The sequence below is a fragment of the Borostomias antarcticus genome (assembly GCF_949987555.1).
Source record: "Borostomias antarcticus genome assembly, chromosome: 21".
Taxonomy (NCBI): domain Eukaryota; kingdom Metazoa; phylum Chordata; class Actinopteri; order Stomiiformes; family Stomiidae; genus Borostomias; species Borostomias antarcticus.
In genome coordinates, this window is record NC_140254.1 from 1,208,466 (window position 1) to 1,228,465 (window position 20,000).

The 20,000-nt window shown below is 49.1% G+C and overlaps 1 protein-coding gene across 1 annotated transcript in view; it reads left to right on the top strand.

The window, feature by feature from the left end:
* fhod3a (formin homology 2 domain containing 3a) overlaps positions 1 to 20,000 on the top strand; it is a gene marked incomplete at both ends in the record, with an annotated part of 64,591 nt that overhangs the window by 9,650 nt on the left and 34,941 nt on the right.

The following is a 20,000-nucleotide window of genomic DNA, read 5'->3' on the forward strand; positions in this document are numbered from 1 at the left end:
AATACAGTGAAGAATGTGTGTGTGTGTGTGTGTGTTGTGTGTTTGTACATGTGTGTTGTGTGTATCTATGTGTATGTACTTAAATCTTAATGGTGTGAAAAAAAGAAGTGTAAGCGTGTGAGTGTGTGTGTGTTTGCATGTGTGTGTGTGTGTGTGTGTGTGTGTGTGTTAAGGCCTTCCTGAGGTTTGTCCCACAGGGGCTGGTAAAGCTATTACTGAGTGTGACGTCCACACATCTTCTTAGTTTACACAGAGGGAGGGAGAGAGAGTGAGAGAGAGAGAAAGAGGGATAGAGAGAGAAAGAGAGAGAGAGAGAAGGGAGAGAGAAGGGAAGAGAGAGAGAAAGAGAGGGGGGAGAGAGAGGGGGAGAGAGAGGGAGGGAGAGAGAAGGGAGAGAGAGAGGGAGAGAAAGAGAGGGGTAGAGAGAAAGAGAGAGGGAGAGGGGGGTGACTATAGGAAGAGGGGGAATTATATATGAGGAAGAAAGGAGAGGTGAGGAAAAGAAAAACAAAGGCTTAACGGGAGATCTGGAAGTGAAGTAGACAGAGAGAGAGAGAGAGGTAGAGAATGAGAGAGAGAGAGAGAGAGAGCTTGACCCAGTGTTGTGACATGGAGCACATTCAAGTTGACATGTAGTTGACAAATCCCTCCATCTCGGCTCCTCCTCCTCTGTTTGTCTGTCTGACATCTGTCTGTCTCCCTCTATCTCAGTCTGTCTGACATGCTGTCTCTCTCCCTCTGTCTCTGTCTGTCTGACATGCTGTCTCTCTCCCTCTGTCTCTGTCTGTCTGACATGCTGTCTCTCTCCCTCTATCTCTGTCTGTCTGACATGCTGTCTCTCTCCCTCTATCTCTGTCTGTCTGACATGCTGTCTCTCTCCCTCTATCTCTGTCTGTCTGACATGCTGTCTCTTTCCCTCTGTCTCTGTCTGTCTGACATGCTGTCTCTCTCCCTCTGTCTCTGTCTGTCTGACATGCTGTCTCTCTCCCTCTGTCTCTGTCTGTCTGACATGCTGTCTCTCTCCCTCTATCTCTGTCTGTCTGACATGCTGTCTCTTTCCCTCTGTCTCTGTCTGTCTGACATGCTGTCTCTTTCCCTCTGTCTCTGTCTGTCTGACATGCTGTCTCTCTCCCTCTGTCTCTGTCTGTCTGACATGCTGTCTCTCTCCCTCTGTCTCTGTCTGTCTGACATGCTGTCTCTCTCCCTCTGTCTCTGTCTGTCTGACATGCTGTCTCTCTCCCTCTGTCTCTGTCTGTCTGACATGCTGTCTCTCTCCCTCTATCTCTGTCTGTCTGACATGCTGTCTCTTTCCCTCTGTCTCTGTCTGTCTGACATGCTGTCTCTCTCCCTCTATCTCTGTCGTCTTTTCTACCCATCTCTATCCAGCTCATCTCTTTCATTCTCACCGTAATTGTTTCTCATTCTTTCATCCCTCGTTTCTTCTCCTCTGCTCTAGCTGTCTCTGAGTTCCCCAACATAGTGTCGCTCTTTATTTCCTTTCTATATTCCTCTCTTTCTCTCTCTCTCTCTCTCTGTCTCTCTCCTATTTTCTCTCTCTGCCTCTGTCTCCTGCTCTCTCTCTCCTATTCTCTCTCTTTCTGTCTCTTTCTCTGTCTCTCCCCCCCCTTCTCTCTCTCTCTCCGTGTCCTTCCTGCATGGTTGACATTCTCCGTGCCAGTGATAGTAGGTCTAATTCTGGATGCCAGAATTGTCGCGTCTCATTGGCTGAAATCCTTTCACGAGGGTTCAGAGGTCAGGGAGGATGGGGCTGCGGTGTTAACGAGGGTGCGCACACACACACACACACACACACACACACATACACACGTACACAGCTGTCACGTGAGTCGTGTATATGTTCTTTGCACAGAGGAACATAGTTGCAAAATTATTACTGAGCTGCTACTTTATTGCTAAGCAGACGAGTGAACAAGAGCTAGTGTAAAGGGGGTATGGAGTAGTATCGGGACGTGGCCCAGCTTTGCCCAACAGAGAGGAGGCTTAGACAGATGAGCACTGTTCACAATGGATGAGTGGTCCTGGTTTGAGCCCATTGTCACCTACTACACACCTCACTCCACTCCACACACACACACACACACACACACACACACACACACACACACACACACACACACACACACACACACACGTACTGTATACTGTATGTGCACCTGCATCCATTAATGCATAAAAGCATACAAACACACACACACACACACACACACACACACACACACACACAGACTCATGCATGCACACTCAACCGCATGAGGAGACAGAATCATGCACACACATGCCACATCTTTTGCTCATTCAAGCCCCACCCCTTTCCACAATCCTCTGAGTGTTTGTGAGTGATTGAAGTGGGCAGGGGGTAACCCCCCCCCCCCCCCCCCCCCTACACACGCACACACACACACACACACTGGCAAATTAGGGGGGCTCGCATAGCCTGCTGTCTTGCCATGAGGAAAGCTAACACCAGGCTGTGTGTGTGTGTGTGTGTGTGTGTGTGTGTGTGTGTGTGTGTGTGTGTGTGTGTGTGTGTATGCGTGCGTGTGTGTGTGTGCGTGTGTGTATGCGCTGATGCATGGTCTTCTCTCTTCTTCCTTGCCCAGCATTGAGGTCAGTCAGGTTCATTTGCAAGTAAAAATACTTGTAAGGCTTTGTGTTAATACTCAGGATAGCACAGATGCTGGTCACCCACACACGCACACACACGCACACACGCACACACACGCACACACACACGCACACACACACACACACACACACACACAGGACAGACGGCTCTGGTGGTGGTCTTATCTCCATGGCACTGACACATATTGAATTGAGGCTATTCTACAGTGGGATAATCCTAGAGTCAGTTGGTCTCAGTCAGTCCAGAGAGCCCTGTAGCCACTTCTCCCATCATCCATCATTTAGTTCCCTCTAATCTGCCCGTATCTCGACCTCGATACCCGGTTGTCAGGCAGATTTATCCCTGAGAAGGAAAAGCTCGTCCCGATGACCGTGGATTTGCTGGGCAGTGATTGCTTTAAGGATGAATGTGGATCACGCCATGCCTCGCCCCCCAACAATGTCGCTGTAATAGGAGTCCGGGGATTACATAACGTTGCCATGCAAAATGGGATAGTGTCACTTCCTTAAGTGCATGGATGTGTGTGTGTGTGTGTGTGTACAGTATGTGCGTGTGTGTATGTGCGTGTGTGTGTGTGTGTGTGTGTGTGCGTGCGTGCATGGACGAGGACGCATGGATCATCCCCTATCGGTGAAGGTCAGCAGAGTGCTATCGTAGATTGTCATTGGCTTGAAGATGGCGTCGCGTTGCCACGGTCAGCAAAACTGTAGTTTCCCACTCTGCTGGTGCAAGCGCTATCCCAGAGTGCTGGGGGGGGGGTGGGAGCGGGGGCCTCGTCACGCCCCAGGAGCCTTCCGGAGGCGGAGACTGACCCCCCAGAGATTAGGGTCGGCGTGTCGGGAGTGTGTCTCCAGGTTAACTACCGGGGCAGGAGGCAAGAATACTGTCTGTCTGCCGGTCCATCTGCCTCTCTCTCTCTCTCTCTCTCTCTCTCTCTCTCTCTCTCTCTCTCTCTCGGTGGAGGGGTGGGGGTGGAGAGGTGGAGGAGAGGTGGAGGGGTGGAGAGGTGGCTGGTGGGGGGTGGATGGGGGGTAGAGAGGCAGAGGGGTGGAGGAGAGGCAGAGGGGTGGAGGAGAGGCAGAGGGGTGGAGGAGAGGCAGAGGGGTGGAGGGGCAGAGGAGAGGTGGAGGGGTGGGGGTGGAGGAGAGGCAGAGGGGTGGAAGAGAGGTGGAGGGGTGGGGGTGGAGGAAAGGTGGAGGGGTGGAGGAGAGGCAGAGGGGTGGAGGAGAGGTGGAGGGGTGGGGGTGGAGGAAAGGTGGAGGGGTGGAGGAGAGGCAGAGGGGTGGAGGAGAGGCAGAGTGGTGGAGAAGAGGTGGAGGGGTGTAGAGGCAGAAGGGTGGAGGAGAGGTGGAGGGGTGGAGAGGCAGAAGGGTGGAGGAGAGGTGGAGGGGTTGGGGGTGGGGGTGGAGGAGAGGTGGAGGGGTGGAGAGGCAGAAGGGTGGAGGAGAGGTGGAGGGGTGTAGAAGCAGAAGGGTGGAGGAGAGGTGGAGGGGTGCAGTAGAGGACTAGAGTTGAGCAGAGGAGGGGGGGACTGGAGGTGTTATCTTCAGAAAGTGTAGACTACATAGAAACATGTAAAGTGCAGCATAAAACACCATACAGAAGGAGAGAGAGAGAGAGAGGGAGGGAGAGAGAGAGAGAGAGAGGGAGGGAGAGAGAGAGAGAGAGAGGGAGGGAGAGAGGGAGAGAGAGAGAGAGAGGGAGGGAGAGAGAGAGAGAGAGAGAGAGAGGGAGGGAGAGAGAGAGGGAGTGAGGAGTGTAAGGTAATGTAAGGCAGGAGAGGTTAGAGAGAACAGAGGTTAAAGGGTGTGAGTTTGAGACAGAAAACAATTCAGAGATCAAAAATAATATCAAAACATTGAGAGTTAGATTCATCTCTGCCTTATTATGTCCTTGCTCATGTCTATTATTACTGATGAATTACAATGTGTGACAATCACACTTTAAAGACTCTACAGCAAGTTATATTCTATAGAACATCTCCATGGCAACATTAGGTCAACAGCAAACACCTTTGGGTTGTCCAACAAAAGAGCTTGCATTGTGTTGGTTTGGAACCGAGCCAGAACCCGGCCACTTCCTGCTTTTTATCTGCCTTTTTATATTCTGGTGGTGCATTTCTCCGCCCCAATTATCCGATTTTAACGACCCTCTGCGGTATGGGATGGGGTTCTGGGTTGGGGCGTGGGGGGGGGCTAGAGAGACGCAAGGATGGAGGGATGGGGTTGTTGGAGCTAAGAGGGGTGGGAAACATCCCTTTGAAGTTTGAAGTTCTTCCTCTCTTTGGGGAGGATCAAGAGTTTCCCTCCCTGTCTCTCTCTCTCTCTCTCTCTCTCTCTCTCTCTCTCTCTCTCTCTCTTTCTCTACCTCATTCCTCTCCCCAGCTGGGCTTGAAACCACCCAACCGATTCCGACGGTTATGGACTTACAAGTGCACCTGTCTGACTTTGATCTGTCTCAGGAAGAGACGGCGTGTTCAGAGGGAAAAACATCACGGTAGATAGCGGCCGCAGATCGGAGAGGACGAAGGAGAGGTGCAGTATAATGGCTATAAAAGGGGGGGGGGGGGGGGGGGGGTCAGTGTGAAAGACCCGCAGATACCGAGGTCATAAAGTACATTAACCACCGCAGACGTGAAGTTCTGGTACTGTTCAGTTGATCCCTCTGTTCTCCCTCCCTGGTCCGCGGGCCGGGCGAGCGGCCTGTATCCCTCCACGTCGTCCCGTGTCTCTCGCGCTCTCTCTCATTGTCACTTACCTCCTCTCCTGCGCCGTCTATCCACCGTTCATCCTCTCTCCCCGCGGGAGGCCTCTTATCATTATATATATGGTAGACAAACATACTCCTGGAGCTTGCTCGATCGCCTTGTTGAGAGGGGTCAGGGAAGAATTTTTACAGCTCACTTATCTGGCCCCCGGGTGATTACTGTTTTTTTGCTTCCCTCTGGAATATGTAGAGAGTGGGTCGTATGCCCACCTCCCTTGTTCTCTGTAAAGCGCATTGTGTTGCCTCTGGGTATGAAATGCGCTATACAAATAAAGCTTTGATTGATTGATTGATTGATTATTCGCCGAGGTCCACATCTTTGTTCCCGTGGGCGAACGGAGGCGCTCGGGTACGGCTAGCAGTCTGGTGTTTGCGTTTGGATCGCGCGTTTTTAGCCCCACCCCCACCGCCCCCGCCCCCCTCCCTCATCCCACGTTGACTGGGGAGGGACAGAGCGAGGGGCGCTCTCGCGTACCTTCCCCGCCCCACCCTCCTCCTCAACAGCTGGGGCCCCGAGGAGAGAGGCGTGGCGGCGGCGCCACCCTGTGAGTCACGCTCCGCTGGCACGCAGACGGAAAGACGAAGGGGTCGAGGAGCGGAGGACAGAGTGATGGGCCAGGAGGGATGAGGACAGAGTGATGGGCCAGGAGGGATGAGGACAGAGTGATGGGGCAGGAGGGATGAGGGTGTGGAGAGGTAGAAGTGGACGATGGAGGGGTGGAAGGTCTCTCTTCCTAACGCTTCGGCCTTGAGCAACGTTTGGGAGATGTAACTGAGATGTTGTAAACATAATATGTTTTGGATTATTGCACCTGCCTTTTCATGTCACAACGTGTAAATATTACGCAATCGAAACATCTTGTACAAGAATTCCAGCGGGGTCGTCCATGCCGTCCACATTTAGGGGGGGGAAAGAGAAAGAGAGAGAGGGGAGAGAGAAAGAGAGAGAGGGGAAAGAGAAAGAAAGAGGGAGAAAGAGATGAGACAGAGATAGAGAGGAGAGAGATAAGGAGAGAGAGAGAGAGAGAGAGAGAGGGACAGAGCAAGATGGGGTCAGAGACTCTTTCCAAGGGCTTGACTGGAGAATCCATTTGCAGAGGAACAGAAGTGAAAACAAAGCTGGAGGAAATGCACCTGCCAGACAGAGAGAAGCCTCGGCCCTGAGCTCAGCTCCAGACGCTACACCGGTCTGCTCACACTAACGGACCAGGAGATGGGTGTGGGACAGAAAGAGAGGAAGAAAGAAAGAAAGAAAGAAAGAAAGAAAGAAAGAAAGAAAGAAAGAAAGAAAGAAAGAAAGAAAGAAAGTATAGAGATACTGTATGTACAGTAATTAATGTGTGTAGGGGGAGTGGTTCATCATACTGTAGCTGTTGTTTTCAGAGTCCGGGGACTCGTAACAAAAGCAGAATGGCTACATTTACAAGAGGAGAAGAGAAAGCAGGAGAGGGAGAAAGGAGGAGAGGAGAGAAAGCAGGAGAGGGAGAAAGGAGGAGAGGAGAGAAAGCAGGAGAGGGAGAAAGGAGGAGAGGGAGAAAGGAGGAGAGGGAGAAAGCAGGAGAGGAGAGAAAGCAGGAGAGGGAGAAAGGAGGAGAGGGAGAAAGGAGGAGAGGAGAGAAAGGAGGAGAGGGAGAAAGGAGGAGAGGGAGAAAGGAGGAGAGGAGAGAAAGGAGGAGAGGGAGAAAGCAGGAGAGGGAGAAAGGAGGAGAGGAGAGAAAGGAGGAGAGGGAGAAAGCAGGAGAGGGAGAAAGGAGGAGAGGAGAGAAAGGAGGAGAGGACAGAAAGGAGGAGAGGAGAGAAAGGAGGAGAGGAGAGAAAGGAGGAGAGGGAGAAAGGAGGAGAGGAGAGAGAAAGAGACGCCTAGGAATAGAAATATAACGAGTGAATGATTACAGGAGAAAAGAGAGAACAGGACAGAGGAACAAATATGAAAATAGAACGCAAAGACAGATATTTATAGGCTTGAACTACTGTGATTAGTGTCAAAGAGCTTCTGCACGATACTGAACTGTACTTGCAGTTGGCCACCTGATGTGTGTATATTGTGTCTGTATACTGTACAGAAATTCTATACACTGCAGCATATTTGCAGTATATTCTCGCCTTGTCGCCCGCTGTGATCTAATATAAGGTTTTATCCCACTTGACCCCGCAGGTCACGACATGACCTTTAGCACCCCTCTCCTGCAGCTACTGAAGCATTCCGCTGCTAAATACTTTGATGTACACACAAACACATACTCCCACACACACACACAAACATGTATGTATACCCGCACGCACACACACACACACACACACACACACACACACACACACACACACACACACACCTCTCCCTAACACCCCCTCTCCCCCAGCAACAGGTGGGGGCCAAACAAAGGAACTGACACCGCTAACTCCGCAGCACACCTACCCTGTCACAGCCCCATATAATCCCCGTCTCTGGTGCCTGGTGTCATGCCCTGTTTAGCAGCACACACACACACACACACACACACACACACACACACATGCGCATGCGTACACACACACACACACATACACACCAGTGGCGGCTGGTGACTCAAAAAACTGAGGAGGACAGGAGGAAGAGAGGCGAACCGCCCATGGGCACTTTCCCTTAGTCAGTTATTATTTGAAATATCAGCTTTAAAGTGGATTTACAGTCAATTTTAGCACATGAAAAACTGAATAACACTTTCTTTAACTACATGCAGCATTAATTTATCATATTCATGATATAATACTACAAAACAACAATAAAACATTGTAAGCAATAGTTGTTGTAATGGATTGTACTCTTCTCTAAAGAGAGAAAAGAATTGATATTGGTGAGGTGCTGGAGAGGTTAGGTGATATATGAAAAATGTTGATTAGGGGACACTGAGGTGTGTTGGCTCTCAAACAGTTTGTTGGCAAATAGATTTGACAACTGGACAATGGAATACGTTGCACAGCATGCAGTATCCAACAGTTCGCTCATGGCTAGCTAGCAATGGTACAGCTATGGGATTAGCTCATTTGGGTTTCTGTCAAAGCTGCCACTCTTATGTTGCTATAGCCTACAATTATCAGAACAATATGAACATTCAGTTGAAAGTTTTCCATCCACCCATCCATTACTGGATTAGGAATAAGCACCGAAAAGCGATCAATTCTCACGCAAGCAGGAGCCAGGCTGTGGATTTCTCCGATCCGGTGTTGCGACCCAGTCTCTAGAAATGTTTTGGACGAGTTGCCGACAGTTTGCGCCTCCAGCCAATCAGCAGCCTGCCTATGGTAGCCTGACGTGCACCTCGTAGCCCCCGTAGATAACGTTACCAGCTATAGCCTGCCAGTGGAACTGTTGTGTTCAGACGGCTCTAGCACAAAAAGTATTATGTCAGCTTAGATATTTAGATGGCTCGAATCAAGACAAATAGACGAACAGTTTGATGTATAATATGTCCCATAATACTTTCGAATGTATTATATTATGGATCTACGGACACACAAAAAGTCTCCAATGGCACAGGGAAGAGAAACACAGACATCAACGCCGACTCAATCGGCCTTCTCTGTGGTAAATCTGGGATCTGGAATGTGATTGGACTAACAAAATGTCAATATCTGAATCCTGTTCAGACAGGGCCGGAGTACTGTCCTCCCTTAATAAAAGTAATTTTTCAGCGTTTTGGCCAATCACAAATTACCCTACTAACACAGTGGGTTCCAGCAACGTTGCACATAAGTTGTACTTTGGTAAGTTGCAACGTTACCATCAGGCGATGTTGTGACACCGTCCATATATGGTCGAAAATAACTTTACCCTCCTAAGTCTAATTAGACTTTACTGCAACGTTGCAGAAACATTGGCAACATGGGTCCCTGCAACGTCATTAAATAACGTGATTGTATTACAGTCCTATTAGGCTAGCAATCGGGCTATCCCGTGACGTCACTGCCAAACTGCCTAGAACTCAAGACTCACACAAAGTTGGTGGTTTTGTCAAAAGAACCTTGCAAACCGTGACGTCACAGAGTCAAATTATAAAAAATAAATAAAAAGTTTTTTTTAATAATAAAAACCGATTCTGATTCTCATTGTAAGCTATAGTGTTGTTATTTAGATATCCATGTTAGCATATAGGAGTACTGTTACTATAGTTAGGCTACTGTTAGCACTTCAAACTTCCACTGTGTCATCAGCTGCTGGCCCCTCTTCCCAGAGCAACCGACATATTTTCAACCGGAGGTTTCGCGTCGCCCTGATTCAACCAGGTGTTATGCGGAATTCTGTGACCATCAGTGACCAGATCCGGTGGTCACTGATTTCCGCATGTTAATACACCGACATCTGTGATCACCGAAATGTGTGACCACCGGTCACAAAATCCGATGGTCACACATTTCGGTGCGTTAATACACAGAATACAAAGTGCTAATACACTTTAAAGCTTCAAGAAAAAAAGGCATTACATTGATTTAAGAGAAAAGAACCCGCCCTAAGGGAGGCTAGCCTGCCTTCCATAGATATCTATGGGTCCTCCAGCTGCATGTTATAGATGTCACTGTTGGAGCTTTAGAATTTCAATAATGGGTTTTTATCCATAGGGAAAACCTGCTTTATGAACAAAACTGAGATAATATTAATTATGAATAAATAAATTGATATATTTATATTTTAATCCCTCTCTTCTCTCCAAAAACTGAGGAGGACTGTCCTCCCCTGCCTCAATGGACGAGCTTCCACTGATACACACACACAAACAGGAGGAGAGAGAACGACCAAGCAAAAGTTGTGAACGTAATCACCCCATCTCTCTCTCTCTCTCTCTCTGTCTCTTGCTTTCCATCTCCCGCACCCTGTCTCTCTTTCTCTCTCTCTCTCTCTCTCTCTCTCTCTCTCTCCATGTTTTTACAGCATGTACAAACCTGACCCAGCGGTCCCCCATTAATGACATCATGACTAGGGAGACAGAACGTGAGAGGAGATGAATGGCTGGGGAGAACAGTACAATGTCTGTCATTGTGTAAGAGCTGGACATGTCACTGAATAGACTCTCCTCTCTCTGTGCACATGGTGACGGTGGGGGACTGGAGCCCAAACAGGTCACAGTTCTCATGACACAACGCAGTTGTACCGTACACAGTCACCGCATGGCACTGCTGTAGGTAAACTACTGTCGTTATCGAAAGGAAAGTGTTGTGTCTATATTTCACTATGCACAGTTTATATTTTAGTCCGTAGTTTGCGCATACTGTATAGTCAACTTTTTTTTAAACGTTTATGAAAAGTTGTAACATTTTCTGGGAAGTAAACGCAGATGTTTCAGATTGAACGGTGTGACTTTGACAGAGTGTGAGAACAGTTTTGGCTCCGTATCGGTATGGCAGTGACACATCACCGTCTCCGCGGCGACAGTATCACAGCAATAAGAGACAGTGTGAATGATGTGGGGTAACACTGTTGCGAGAGTCCGCGAAGTTGGATGGCTCCGACCCTGTCATCGCCGTGGTAACACAGAGTGGGAAAATGCCCAGCAGGATCTAGATTGAAGTTCCTGGTCTGTGTGTCAGATCTAAGAAAAGCACGTGTGTTTGTTTGTATCAAGTGTGTATGTGTGTGTGTGTGTGTGTGTGTGTGTGTGTGTATGTATGTGTGTGTGTGTGTGTGTCCGTTTGTGATCTGTGTTTGTGATTAACGTGTTTGAGAGTATTTCAGAGTATGTCAGTGTTTATATTTGCGAGACAGAGAGAGAGAATATGTGTGTGTGTGTGTGTGTGTGTGTGTGTGTGCGTGTGTGTGTGCTTGTTGAGTAGTTCCGGAGGGTAGTATTTTGGTCTTGCAGTGCCAGGGGGCAGGGGCACGTGAACGGTTCAGCCATGAGGTCTGGAGTGTCTGGGCCATATGGGCGAGGTGGGGGGGGGAGACATACTACAAGAGGAGGGCCTGTTAATGTTACATTTCCATCGACCATTTCACAGCTGACTACGTGCGTGCTTGCCCGTGTGCTTGCCCGTGTGTGTGTGTGTGTGTGTGTGTCAGTGTTGTTGAGCCAGAAATGATCTCTGCCTGGGCCTAAATCTCTGGAGACATTGAGCTTTATACAAACCCGCGGGGACTGCTTTGGAAATCCTGTAGACACACACACACACACACACACACACACACACCTACCTCTGATCGGCATATGCTAGGGCTGTGACTGACAGACAGAAAATCTGAAAATAGCAGTGCTGCTGTCCTATGGGGTCAGTATAGTTTTTGTCCTGTCTGTCAGCTTGTCCTCATGACTGGCTCAGAGTAGCCTAAAGTGTTCAACTTCTTTCTGACGCACACACACACACACACACGCCCACACAAGACAAAACACACAAACATACACATACACAGCAGTAAGAGACAGTGTGAATGATGTGGGATAACACTGTTGCGAGAGTCCGCGAAGTTGGATGGCTCCGACCCTGTCATCGCCGTGGTAACACAGAGTGGGAAAAGGCCCAGCAGGATCTAGATTGAAGTTCCTGGTCTGTGTGTCAGATCTAAGAAAAGCACGTGTGTTTGTTTGTATCAAGTGTGTGTGTGTGTGTGTGTGTGTGTGTGTGTGTGTGTGCATGAACTGCACCGGGAGTTAACCCAACACCGACGGGGCTGACGGTATATCTGATACCTAATAGCCCCTCCTATATTTAGACTGATATCCGTCCTCAGGGAGGACAGCTCCCCGTGATTAGAGCAGCATCTCTGTGGCCGGGCCTGTGGCCACTCACCCCCTTATTGAAGCTCCCCCTGGCCCTGAGAGGCCGTGGCTGAAAGGGAACCGAACGCCCGGCCCCAGGCAGAGGGGGGGACGGGGGAAGGGGGGGTGGCTGGTGCTTTTTTGAGGTTGCGGTATGATAGTATGATATCCCCTAGAACCATGAGTCAGCGGGAGGCCTAATAACCAGGATTAATGTCAGAGCCGCCGGCTGGGTCGCACTGAAACGGTTCCCCTCTGTCTGACCCACAGACAGTCATATACTTCCTGAAATAATTCCTCTGGGTTGACTCGGGCTAGTTTGTGTCGATATGTCTTCCCTATCTGACCCCCAAGCAGTGTTGCACTGAAATAATTCCCCGTTGTCAAACTGTAGTGGCCTGGGGCCTCATTTATCAAAGAGCGTGTAAATTCAGGTGTAAAAGAGGGCGTACGACGAAAACGCGGAAAATGCACAATGTAGCGTACGACGAGAATATTTACACGCTTTTCGGATCTATCAAAAATGTCGTATGCCCTTTTCTGCACGGGAAATCCGAGACCGGCGGGGAAGAGAGCGTACGCGCACGCGCCCCGTGTTCCGCCCCCTCCACGCCCTAATCCAACCATATATGGTCAAAACCATGAGTGGCCAAACGTGGTTTCCCGGAAGGAATCGGCTTAAAAGGTAGCGTGGAGCACCCAGGCGGGACAATGAAACATGGAACGAAGAGGGAAAAAGCGGAACTTTTCGGAGACGGAGGTGCATGTGCTAGTTGGTGAGGTCCACGCGAGGAAGACAATCCTCTTCGGAAGGTATTAATAGCCTACCTTTGTCTGTTTGCTCCTACAGCTTAGTAGCCTACTTTAGCTACGTTTTGTGCATCTAGGATTTGGCATACACGGACATACTGTAACATGTGTCTGTGAGGAAAGCAAACATTCTGTGGTAGGCTATGATTAAATTAGGACCAAAAACAGGGAACAATAACGCAGATGACCACTTCATAATGTTAGAACACATTAAACATTTTCCCCTCTGGGAAATTAAGACTCATCTAAATCACCCGGTAAATCACAGCATTTATTTGACTGCCAACAGAAAAACATATCAAATGAATATGGCTGCACAATGAAATGTTTAATGCATAATCAAGTTCACAGACAAACTCAAAGAAAATGATTGAAATTGTTTCTCCAGACTCTGACGTGGGGTGGGACTCAGAGGAGGGGGAGTCTGCAGTGGTCCTTGACCACCTCCAGCGCCACGACATCCAGTGCCTCCACCTTCTTATCAGCTTTGAATATATATCTTGGCAAACATAACACGGGATGATGTACAAGGAGGGGACAGATACCTAGTGAAAGTACTATTGGTTGCTAGTAAAAAGACAATAACGAGGGCTTGGTATAAGGTGGAACGCCCAACCAAGGAGCAGTGGTGGGTGTTGTGGAGGAGATGTATGTTAGGGAGAGGTTCACGCATGCATTGAGGATGCATGAAGGAAAGTTTGAAGGGAGATGGGAAAAATGGATGGATTATAGAAGGAAGTGTGATGATACCACTAATATTAAAATTGTCATATTTGAGTAAGAAAAAAAAGCTGCATGGATGGAAGTACCCATAAGCTGTTATTGTAAGTGTTTATGTTTTATTGTATTGTCGTTGTATGGATGGAAAATGCTAATAAAGATTAAAGTAAATAAGACAAAGAATATGTATCTTGGCTATGCACACACCAATAAGCCAGCCGTCACGCGCAGCGCCTGCCTTCAGTCTAGCCCTACCCTGCTGTGCGCCAGGATGAATGAGTCATGCGTGGAGCCAGGCCACCGTGCCACTACACTTGTGATGAGCATGTCGGCGTCACATATGATTTGGGTATTTCTAGTGTGCACATTTTAGCGATTCACATAGACGTATTCATTCACTGATTGTGCCCTTATGTGGGTGCAGTCGCCATCGCCGTCACCTCTTTGGAGTTCTATCTCCGCCAGTAGGCCGAGTAGCGCCGGATTCATTTAGGCTCGCATTACGCACAGGAGGACTGTCATTTGTATGCTTACCAAACAGCAAACAGGTCCACATGATCACATATTACTGACAATCTAATTGGTCAATGATTTGCGTTTGATGGAGTGCCTGCATTAAGTGTGTGACATATAGCGCGGAAGGGTTTGGGACAGCGCATAGGTACAGTTTGGGGAACAAATCCATATCGAACCATGAATGAGCCGGTTAGAGGACACGTCTAATCTTGCATTGCGATATATGTTGGTGCTGAATTGGCCTAGTAGCCTACATGTTTGTGCGTTCATGAACTGTCGCTCTTATTCTCTCCATCAAACATAGTAATTCACCGACGCACCACCGGCGTCGCCAGTTCCCCCTGTGTTCAAGAAGGGCGTAGAACACCGTGTAAATCGGTAGGACAAGCTGAGAGGTGTCCTACAAAAGCGCGGAGAAAGGCGACTAAATTTTCGCCCTTACGGCTTGATAAATCGCAATGTGGGGGGGGCAAATGGCGTACGCCTGAACTCGCGAAAAAGACCGTGTAAAAGAAGGCGTACCTCAATGATAAATGAGGCCCCTGATTGGTTCCCCTCATGGTGACCTTACTGTGAAGCAGTGTGACTCGATTTCCCCCTTGGTTGTTTGTTTTTCCAATAAAAATATATTGTGTCCTACAATATCGCTAACTTTAGCATTAATCTAACTGGTTTTCATTGAACGACACATTCAATGCCCATGGTCAAGGATAAACTAGCGTAGATGCTAGTGTCTAGAGATTTACCGCAGCCAAGAGGTCACAGAGCTAATCTCATTAGCCAGGAGGAGAAGGAGGGAGCGGACCATTCCAGAACAACCTAGAGGGGCAAAGACAGAGAGGGAATCCCGCTTCACTGAATGCACACATGGCTTACACACGCAAATATAATGGCATTTACACAAGCATGTTCCATAGGTACAACAGGCTTACATTTGAGGTCAAAATAAGCGTTCTTGTTGGGTTTCAATTTTTACGGTCTGTCACTCCTCCCCCCTCTGAGGCTATGGTCTCAACTTTCCGTAATCATTTTGTTGAGGTGTGAAGTATACGACAGCTTAAGATGCTAACCTGGTTGTTGGATTACAGAGTTTGATAAGTCCTGCAGTGACTGACATGGCCATAACACACACACACACACACACACACACACACGCACACACGCACACACACACACACACTCACACCTCAGTAACAGGACTCCTGTCTCCATGTCACACTTGCAGATAGAACTCTAATTATAGAGCCGGAGCAGGGAATGTGCTCGGCACTCTGGGAAAGCTCTGGAATCCTGGAGGTGTGAATGTGGAATACACATGGAGTAGGATAGATATTGATACGCTTTGTGGTAAGATTGTATGGTTTTAGTGAAGCAACGTAAAATCACTGCTTCACAGTGTCATTATTTTATTACACTTGAAGTGTAAAGTAAAAAGGAAATAGTGGTTTAGGTTATTTCTTGTTAAAAGCAATATCTGAACTGTGAAGTGTGTGTGTGTGTGTGTGTTGGTGTGTGCGTTGCGCACATATGAGGTCATGGTGAAAAACTTTGAACAGGAACTTTGAGTCCTTGACAACAAAACAGTAAAATTCACCGAAAAGCCCTTAAATGGAGGCCTTTCCCTCATCCATCTGTATGCATGCTGACTGCACGTACTGTAACAGGACAATCAAACAACATGTATGCATAACTTAGACAGATTTGGGGCCTGGAGTGTGTGTGTGTGTGTGTGTGTGTGTGTGTGTGTGTGTGTGTGTGTGTGTGCACGAACACACGGGCATACTCCCACAGCCATGTCCCATTTTCCCTTATGACTACAATAAAACACAACGCCAGGAAAGACAGAGCGACAACAAGGTATTAAAAAGACTGGTCATCTCTATACTATGTAAATACCCTCTCCTCCCCTCTCACCCTCTCTTTCTCCCCTCCCTCCCTCCTCTCATCCTCTCATCCTCTCATCATCCTCTTTTGTCTCTCTGACAGGTGAGCAAGACCGGAGGACCGAGATGTCCCTTCAATTAGCCTTGCACTGTTAGCTTAGCATGTCTGAGCTCAGACCAATGAATGGAGGAGGTGTCGCGTCAGTTTTGTTTCTCCGAGCGGTTCGGGCCCGAGGTGAAAGGCCAGAGCGATTTGTTTGGTTTACTTCCTGGTTGAATCGTGCCGTCTCTCGTCACTCCAGACCTGCGGTATTTAGACAGCTGGAGGTATTAGCTGCTGTGGGAAAACGGCCAATTGATTGTTTACATATTGTCAAGCCTTATTTATATTGGAGCAGAAAAGTAATTAGCTTGACAGGACATTGTTATGGCGATGTTATTAGGCTATTATGGTCTGTCCTATTGATGGGGTTGTACGGTTAGTGTAAAATATTGGTCTCTCAACACCTTCACTGTACTAATACAAAACAGAGCTGTGCTATGTGTGTGTGTATGAGTTCAACAGATGAGTCACTATCTCCCCGTCTATACCTGTACCTTGCTGTGCATATTGGGAATGCTACATCACGTGGGTGCTAATTTGGCAGAGGCTGCCTAGATGCTCTTAATATCACCACACACACGTATACCCTTGCTTTGCTTACTGCTTACCGAGGTCAAAGAGGAGACCTGCGCAGATACGTTTTTTAAGTGCCACAGGGGGTGCGCAAGCCTCAATAGCACTACTTGACTGTAGAAGGGTGAACTCTGGTGGCAAGGGAGGCCCAAGACAACCAGCCCCCCTCCCCAGCTGGAGACAACCAGCCCCCCTCCCCAGCTGGAGACAACCAGCCCCCCTCCCCAGCTGGAGACAACCAACCCCCTCCCCAGCTACAGACAACCAGCCCCCCTCCCCAGCTGAGACAACCAACCCCCTCCCCAGCTACAGACAACCAGCCCCCCTCCCCAGCTGAGACAACCAGCCCCCCTCCCCAGCTACAGACAACCAACCCCCCTCCCCAGCTACAGACAACCAGCCCCCCTCCCCAGCTACAGACAACCAACCCCCCTCCCCAGCTACAGACAACCAGCCCCCCTCCCCAGCTACAGACAACCTGCCCCCCTCCCCAGCTGCAGACAGGTGCCCGTTCCTCAGTCTGTGGAGGAGGTCCGCCTGCGTGTGCTGCCACCATGTTGCTTTTCTCTCAGGGTGTGCTCCCCTAGCCTTCGGTCCTCCCAGACTAACCCACAAGGCAGTGGGGCAGTGGTTGGCTGATGCCAGTGCGTGTCCACACTGTGGGCCTGCACATCACACCTCTGGGGACCGCTGCAGCTCCGAGATCTCCACACACGCTTATACCCACACACACACACACACACACACACACACACACACACCCACACACACACACACACACACACACACGCACATGTACTCACACTCACACACTCACCCTCCCTGTTGTGTTTCAGGGAATCAACGTCAGACAGAATGTGCCGATACACTACACAGCAACCCCCACAGAACTGGGTCAGAGTATCTATACAAACACATACAACACTGACGTTGACATGGGCCAACTCGCAATCAGTTATCGGCACTGTTGACGTGGTCCTGAACCCGCCGGCAATTTTGGTAAAGGTTACTATGATAACGCACTCAGGGTCTGATGAAGAACATGGCCGGTTGACATCATGGCAACCTCCAGGCTCCTGCCTAGTGTTTTCCATCTATTGTTAAGTAGCCACTTGATTTCCAGGGAAAATCTCTGAACATCAATGGAAGGGGTCTGAGTTTGGATGCCACCGGACTGTTCCGGAATGTTCCAGGGACAGAGCTGTGTAGGTCTAATGACGTCACCTGTCTCATTGTCTCTCTCTCTCTGGAACCATGCTAATTATTGGTGGGGGTTTTGTCTGTTTTATACCATTAACAACAGCAGACATGGCATTACAAAACCCCCAAACATGAATACAAACAGACAGAGCAAAAGGAAAAAAATCCTGCAGAGAGATCTTCTCCATTTCCCCGCAAGCATCCTGTACCGCGAGGCATCGTTTACCTTCTGCACCCCACACATCTAAGGAGTTGTGTTTAAATGGCGGTGGTGGGGAGATCCCATTAGAGAGGTTCAGACGGGTCACGTTCTCACGTCTGCTGTCACCGACTCATTAATGAGTATCGATGATGACCGACTCTGTGTTTCCACGGCCACCAGAGTATTCTGTCGACCAGTCGTAGAGCCCGGCAGAGTCACGTGACAGGATCCGGGCTAATTTTGGGCTACAGTATGTTAGTGTTCTGATTGGTGATTGGTGCTGATTGATTATGTAGATGGATGGGACCCTTGGGGTAGGTCAGCTGCGCTGCACCCTTTGGTTGCCGGGAGAGATTATTCTGCCTGAAGCACTTCCTGTGTCACGAGTGATCTATGTTCCACGGGGGACGAGTTTGACGAAACACTTGATGAGTTAGATGATCTCGCGCTTTCTGCGTTTCGGCTGCTGATTAGACCCTTAGTGCCCTATTCTGGGATCTGAGATTCAAAGACTCAAAGACTCAAAATGACAAGAAAAAGAAAGAGAATAAGAAAGACAAGAACATGAGTAATGCCTACTGTAAACGGTAAACCTGTAACAGGGATAGTGTGGAATACACTGTAGTATGAATCAGCTGGACGCATTCTAGTTGCTGTTGTTGTTGTTGTTGTTGTCATAGAGACAACGTTAAACGTAACACGACCGTGCGACACGCCGCCAGAGACGTATATATCCCCCGCTCTCCAGCCAGCAGATGTAGCCTAGATTTCTTATTTCTGTTTACCCAGAAACGCGGCGTCATCCCCTCCTTCCCTCTCCTCCCCTCCTTCCCTCTCTCCTCCTCTCCTCCTCCTCTTCTGCTCAGCTGCTCCGCGGTCACCGTTTCCTCTCTTCTCCCTCTCTCTTGGATAGTCATTATGCTCGTTTTTCCTCCCATTTCCATTCCTCTTTCTTCTTCTTCTTCTTCTTCTTTGACCTCTGCTCTCTCTCTCTCTCTCCGCCCCAGACTTACTCCGCTGTTCAAGTCTGTGTTCGGATCGTCACAATTTAATTATTCAGTCGACCCCCTTACAGCCCTGCTGTCTTGCGTGGCGCTGCCGTTCCCTGAATAGCCGTGCCAACGCCACACCGGCGGCCGCCAGCCCACCGTATCGTCCCAGATGTGCGGGATGAATGCAGCTGCTTGTTTCTCCGTGAGGGTCCGACACCGAGAGGGTCGTGCAGACGGACCGCCAAGTAGACGCACTTAGTCTGGGGCCTTTCTCGCTCGGTGTTGTTGTAATGTTTTTACTGTAGGCTGCACATGGTGAAGCTTCGACTAGATAACATTCGCGATGGCATCACCAGGCATAACACCGACGGAAATTGTGAAAGAAGATGCGAGGAGAACTACCGGTTAAGGAAAAATAAAGCAAGCGGATGTTGGAGGCGGGCTCTACAGGCTCGAGCCGGATGATGGGGCGGGCTTAAGGCAGTGAAGTAAATAGAGACTGGTGACGCGAGGCTAGACGCACTCGTAACACTGTGTAGGACGACAATGAGCCTGGACCCTGGGAATCGTCTGGGTCCGACGTTCTAGAGAGCGAGTAATTGCGTCCATCAGTCCATGTGTCGGTGGTACAAATCTAGCATCAGATCTAGAATTGAATCCAAGTCATTCCCGGTGCCCTCGCCGATGATCAGTGAAGATACCCAGGTGTTCCTGAATCAGGGACTGATGAGGTATCTCAACTCTGAACTGGGTTTTTGTTTATGGTTTGGGTTTACGTTAGCTTAGTGCTGGCTAGCCGTAGCTGAGCTCCAGACGGACGGGCGGGGTCAGAACCAGGTTAGCCCACGTCTGGACCCACACTA